Here is a 6,653-nt window from a genome sequence, read left to right on the forward strand (position 1 = left end):
ATGGTTGACACGTGACGTCTGCATGATTTGCAAGAATGGTCCCCAAATTTGTAGTCAAATTTCATTTCTGATATACATCCTAGCTGACGTGTCTGGGTTTGATCACGAGATATGGAAATGGATAATATTCATGCCCATTTAGGAGGGCCCAGCCCATCGTTGATTTTTTCATTTTTTTAATTTTCTTGTTTGGGACTCTTTCATATCAACGATTTTTATGGATATTATTTTTATTTTTGAAATAGAAAACAATTTTATACAACAGGCAGCACGACCTGCCTCTATTGCTCAAATATGTCATTGAACTTTTAGAAAAAGATCATTTATGTCATTCATTAAAAGTTTGGCTCATCTATGCCATTACCATTTAAGAAAAGGCTCATTCATGCCATTATTTTTTAACAGTGGTTTTGCAAAACCATTTTTTACACGTGGCCAATTATAGAGTCACATCTTTCTGAAATACATGCTTGACAGGGGGAGGTGGTATATGAATTATAAATTCGGTCGAACTCAATAACTTTGATTAAAATTTTGTATTTTTTTCAAGAAATCTGCTGAATATTCATAATTATTAATTTAGAACCCAATAATTCAAATGAAATAAAATTTCAAACACATAAACTTCAAATTCTAGTTTCGCTTCTGCAGATTTTGGAACTACATTATTTGGGCTAAACTTTTTCATTTTACAAAAGAAAAGGCTACTTACTTAGACATACATACCTACAATATATAGTAATCTAACATATACTTTCAAATAATGACATAGGCGAAATGGTCTGGCGAACGTACCCTTATACTTGTATTAGTTTGTATTTTGAACCCTTCTACTTACCCCTTTATCATCTAGACCCTTAAACTCAATTAAAATGAGACTTTTAAGCCCCTCCAACCATGTGTGTAGCTCACTCTCCTTTATATAATTGACATGTCATATCCACGTCAGATATATTAATGTCACATCCATCATAATTATTAACTATTTTTAAAAATTATTAACCAAAATTATTTAATAAAATGTAAAATAATAAAATTTTAATTTATTATTGGCATTTCTAATTCTCCCTATTTCACAACCAAAAGAAAGCCATCGCCGGCGTCGTGCCATTTTTGCCGGCGAAATCACTTATACTTTCTCCCTCACCCGTCTTCATCTCCGCCGCATACCATCACTATTTTTCTTTCCTCCTCCAATCTCCACAGTAACAACAAAGCCACGGCACAACCAGATCTAGTCACGGCACAACCAGATCTGGCCAAACTTTTCGTAATCCAATACCGACTACTATTTTCACACCCCAAATTGCTTACAAATACAATTTCACACCAACCTCTGCCGTGAAACTCGTCAAAATCTACCCATTATTGTTTCTCCCCTTCCCACTATTTCATGGCCTAAACTGTCGCCGTCGTTACCACTGTTACCGGCGAAACCACTCATATTCCTTCCTTTACCTGCCTTCATCTCCGCCACACGTCACGACCATTTTCGCTGCCATGATTAGATCCTTGCACCCTCACCCACCTCGTTTTCCTCTCTGTTGACCAGTCGCGCCTCTCTCTCACTCCACTATGTATCAATGGTGTCCGGCGATCGCACAACTAGCGTCGCTGTCTCCCTCCATTGGTGAATTAGTTGACTCAAGGAGGTGCCCAAGATAATCTAAATAAATGAAAATAGATTGTGGAAAAAAAGAAAAAAAAGGGTTGGGCAGGGGATGAATATGGCTGAAAAGGAGGTGTAATGGGTGAAGAAGAAGGAGTTTTTAATTAATGGTTTAAAATATTAAATTTTTTTTTTTTAATAATTTTTTAAGTAAAAATGCTCTTCACTCGCCTTAATAGGCGTGTAGTTACACACATTTGCCAACTCAGACATCCTAAATCCTAATGCCACATAAGCCTGGTCAATGGTCAGAGGGGTTTGTTAAATTGCGTTTTATTGAGTTTAAGGGTCTAGATGACAAAAGTGTAAGTAGAAGGGTTCAGAATACAAACTGATACAAGTATAAGGGTCCACCAGACCATTCCGCCTATATTTAATAGTGTTTAATTTTCAAGAAACATCGAGGCAATTTAGTAAATAATATCTTGTATTTATTATTCAGTTTTTTAATGGACATGAAAACAAAGCTAAAACATACTTATTTTGGGGTGAACGATTACACTTATTTTGAGACCAACAAAATATAATAACCAAAAATAAAGGTGAGATGAAGCAAAATATACATAAATAGAAAGGGAGGGAGTACCTATATGTTGGTCTAAAGGCATGGAATTATTGAAATGAAGACAAATAATGGTATCCCCCCTTCATTTTGCAGTTGGAACACAGAATTTGCTAAAAACATTTAGCTATATAAAATGTTGCATAAAAGTTCATTTGCTTATGGAATATACCACTCAATATTCTACTACTTCTTTTACACAGGAATATCCCCTTTTCACTCCTATTATACCCTATTTTTCTATCTTTGGTTAATACTACGGTTTCTTGACGAATCTTATATAATAGAAATACTTGTTGGGTGTGCGAATAAAATGTCATATTGGTAGTGGGAAGAAGTTGAATCAACAATCGTAGGAGGAGACAACATGCTAGTTTAATTCTAACTGTCCTAATCAATCTATACATGAAAAGCATTAATTTAATTGTTATAAATACTTTTTCGAAGAACATAGCTATCTAATATAGAAAAATCACTCCACATATATATTTAAGATAATATGTTAAAAAGAGGAGCAACTTTCACATATAGCAAACATAAAAAATCATATTTGTATGTTATAACTATAGTTTGCATAATTGCGCTCCATAACAAATTTTATGTTTGCTATGGAGCTTTTGATTTGTATAATTCGCTACAAACATCCAATTTTATACAAATTGTTCAGTTTTGTATAAATTCATTTATACATTGTAATTTGTATAATAAGATCTGTATTTGTATAATTATAAGTGTATAAGATGAAATATGTATTTGTATTTGTATATACACTTTCTCTCGCTTTATACAAACACAAACGCATTTTATACATTTTATACCAAAATGTATAAAATGCTTAATTGTATACCGAAAATGGTTAATTGTATACCAAATCAGATGGAAAAAAAGGGGGATGTTTGCTGCGAATTACAATTAAAATAAACTATAGTTATAACATTTAATTTGAATTAATAGTTTGTTATTTCATACAATTTTCCCTAAAAAGAGTTACAACGTTATTTACAATCCAACTTGGGAATTAGATTGTAATCTCTAGAGCCCAAATAAGGCCCATAAAATCCATATAAATAAGCAGCCCAGTAACTTTTCTCGTTTGGTTTGATGGACTGCTTTTAAGGGCCCAAACATGAATGAACATATATATTATATAGTTTAGTTACTCATAAAATTCTTATTTAAATTGTATATATCAACAATATAATTCTTTTTAATACTATCTCTAATCGATCATGGCTGGTCACTTTTTATACATTTTGTGTTTCTGATCAATACTGATTATAAAAATTAATGACACAGGAGTAGTTAGCTTATATATTTGCATGATTGTAATATTAAGTGTAGAGATATGCCTATATAGGTTTAGTACTTCAAAGAACTTGAACTGCTTGCAAATACTGTGCAATTGAATTTGTCGTAGGAAGAACTTAATCATCATATAAATACCTATTTGTTCCGAATGTTTACACCTAACCTAGCATTTTAACTTGAGTTAGCTAAGAATCAAAGTATGAATCGACCAAATTAAATGATTAAGGATACATATCTTAGATAGGTTGAGCATAAATATCCCGTGCTAGGTATACTTGTATCAACGACAAAGCCACATGTATTCAAGGGCTTCAATTGACATGTTTCCATCGTTGAAAATTACACTGTATAGTTAGATTAAAAATAATCTTTATCTACATATAGTATATATACATATTCAGTCTCTTTTATTGGCTTCTTCGTATTATATTTTGACATTTCTTAATAAAAATTCTGACAACGCGGATACGTGTAAAGGTAACTTTACAAAGTGGACGTTGGTAACACAAAGTGGATAAACGTCATCTAGCATGCGTCATCTACATGACGCCCAACTCTTTATATAAATGGACCTACAAACTGTCATCTTGTTTTCTGCATTAATATATTGTCTTCATGCATTTTGTTGCTAATTAAAGTTATGCGGATATTAGTAATGTATAAATTAATTATGAAAGAATTTATATAATATTTTATGCAAATGTAAATTAGTCAGACAGAGATTAGATATTCATGTATAGTTATTTCACCTTCAATATGTATAAAATTTTATGTAGATTCTCTCGTAACTTATATATGTATTAATTATGTGGTTGCAAGCCAAACTTCGAATCCATTTTACACATGTTTATGAATTTATCTTGTTGGAATGTATGCGCCCACCAGTGATCTCGGGACTAGGTCCCTCGAAAGAATAACAGTGCACAAGATGAATATGCGGAAAATAAATAGCACGATGTAAAACAGGCATAAGAGTTTTATGTGGAAACCCCCTTGCTCAAGGGCGGTGAAAACCACGACATGTACTCACATGATTTCAATTCAAACTCCATTTCCCTTAAACGGAACAACGATTCAGATTACAAAACTTTTGCAACCTAGGAATTTAATTCTAAATCCCTTCCCTCTCTATGTAGTAACTCTACTACAAAGAAAGCAACTAAGCAGATACCACACTGCCCACTAAGCTACCTAACTTTAGATAACTTAGACTTCAACTAAATAGATACAACACTGTCCACTAAATCAGTTACCCTTAACTGACTTAGACTTTTAGATGAACAGAACAAAAATCTAATTCCTTTATAACATAGGAATAGATTTACAATTTAAGCACATAAGATAAACAACTCTAAATACAACAAGACGTTTCAGCACTCCATCTGATCCCTTGTTAATATGAGCAATGTTCTTCCTTGAAGATGGCCTTCTCTTTTCAAGCTTATGAATTTTTAGAGAAAATTCAAGTTTTTGTTTGCCAAATCTTGAGTTTGTGTTTTGTGTAAAGAGACAATATAAAATCAACACAAACTCGTTGAGACAACCCTATTGGTTGAAAGCCTGCTGTTTAGAAAAGCTGTGCACCTACCACATCAGAGATGACAACTTTTCTGACAGTTGTCTTGTCATGTAAGCAATCTTGCAAAGACCAGGTTCCTTGCAATGTTCTTTGTGAGTTCATGAGAAGACTTGTTGGCTCTCTCTCCTTTTGATTGAATGATTTAATTTGTTGTTTGTTATGTTGATTAAATAGATCATAAAGATTTATTGACCATTGGACAAACAACTTCGTCCATTCTGATTAGTGTAGTGCGCTGACGCCTCACCAACCTCTGACACAACAACTTTACAGATGTACCCCATTATACATCTGGACGAGAGAACTCAGCCAGGGACCGGGTCCCTGCAATTGTGAGCCACTGAAACAGACAGTCTCGTCTGCTCTTCCTATTGGTGCAGTACACTGCACTTTTCACCTACCACCTGACATGACAGCTTTACAGCTGTACCCATTTGAATTTGGACGAGAGCACTCTGCCAGGGACAAGTCCCTGTATTTGTGAGGATTATCAAAACACCTAGAATATAACATATCTTCTAACTAACAACCAAATTTTCATGGTATTTTACTCATATAAAATTTAATATTTGCATAACTCACCTCTAAATCAGCTACTAAACGACTTATTAGTTGTTCATGACTCTTTAAATTCATCTCGTCTATAATTGCATATCCTTCTTTTCATATTTTATAAATTTGTATAAAGAACTTAACTCTTTTTTTAGTAAGATTAAAAAATATATCACTTTCTATATTTATACCTTATTGTTATACAAAATCTTTTGCTCAAAATAATTCATCAAATAACTATTTTTTCTTCTTTGAGATCATGATGAATGGCGTAGTGTTATAATTAAGTGTAGTCACTTAGCTCATGTCCCTATCGAGCAATGATGAAGTCAGAAATATTTTTATGGTTGAAAATATTATTCATAATTTTTTGAAATTCAGAAGGAGCGTTTTTCAAATCAAATGACATAACATTCCATTCGTATTGTCCAAACGGGACATTAAAAGCAGTTCTATAAGAGTGCTCTTTAAATATTTGAATCTGCCAATAACATGATTATAAATCAAATTTAGAAAATATATTGGCGTCATATAATCTTGATAATAAATCCTTTTTATTTGGAATAGAATACCTAATCAATTTCAAGTATTTGTTCAAAGGTTTATAATTTATTACTAACCTGAGAACACCTCGTTCCTTTTCAGCTGCATTATTGACATAAAATGCAGTGCAAGACCAAGGAGATTTTGAAGGTTTTATTAAACCCTTTTGTAATAAATTATCAATTTCTTTCATGCAGAATTCAATCAATTCAGCGTTCATCTGGCAAGGGCGTGATTTAGTAGGAATATTATCCTCAGAGAAATTATCTTCATATGGAAGAGTCACAATATGCTTTTTTCGATTCCAAAAAGCTCTAGGATGATCAGCACAAATATCAATGGCTATCTGTTCAGATATTAATTTAATCTTTTGTTGTGGTTTGGTTGATCTCAAAGTATCAAATATATTCATGCTAAATAATTCAAGTTGTAAAGAATCC

This window comes from Solanum tuberosum, unplaced genomic scaffold, assembly GCF_000226075.1.
Source record: "Solanum tuberosum cultivar DM 1-3 516 R44 unplaced genomic scaffold, SolTub_3.0 scf00087, whole genome shotgun sequence".
NCBI lineage: Eukaryota > Viridiplantae > Streptophyta > Magnoliopsida > Solanales > Solanaceae > Solanum > Solanum tuberosum.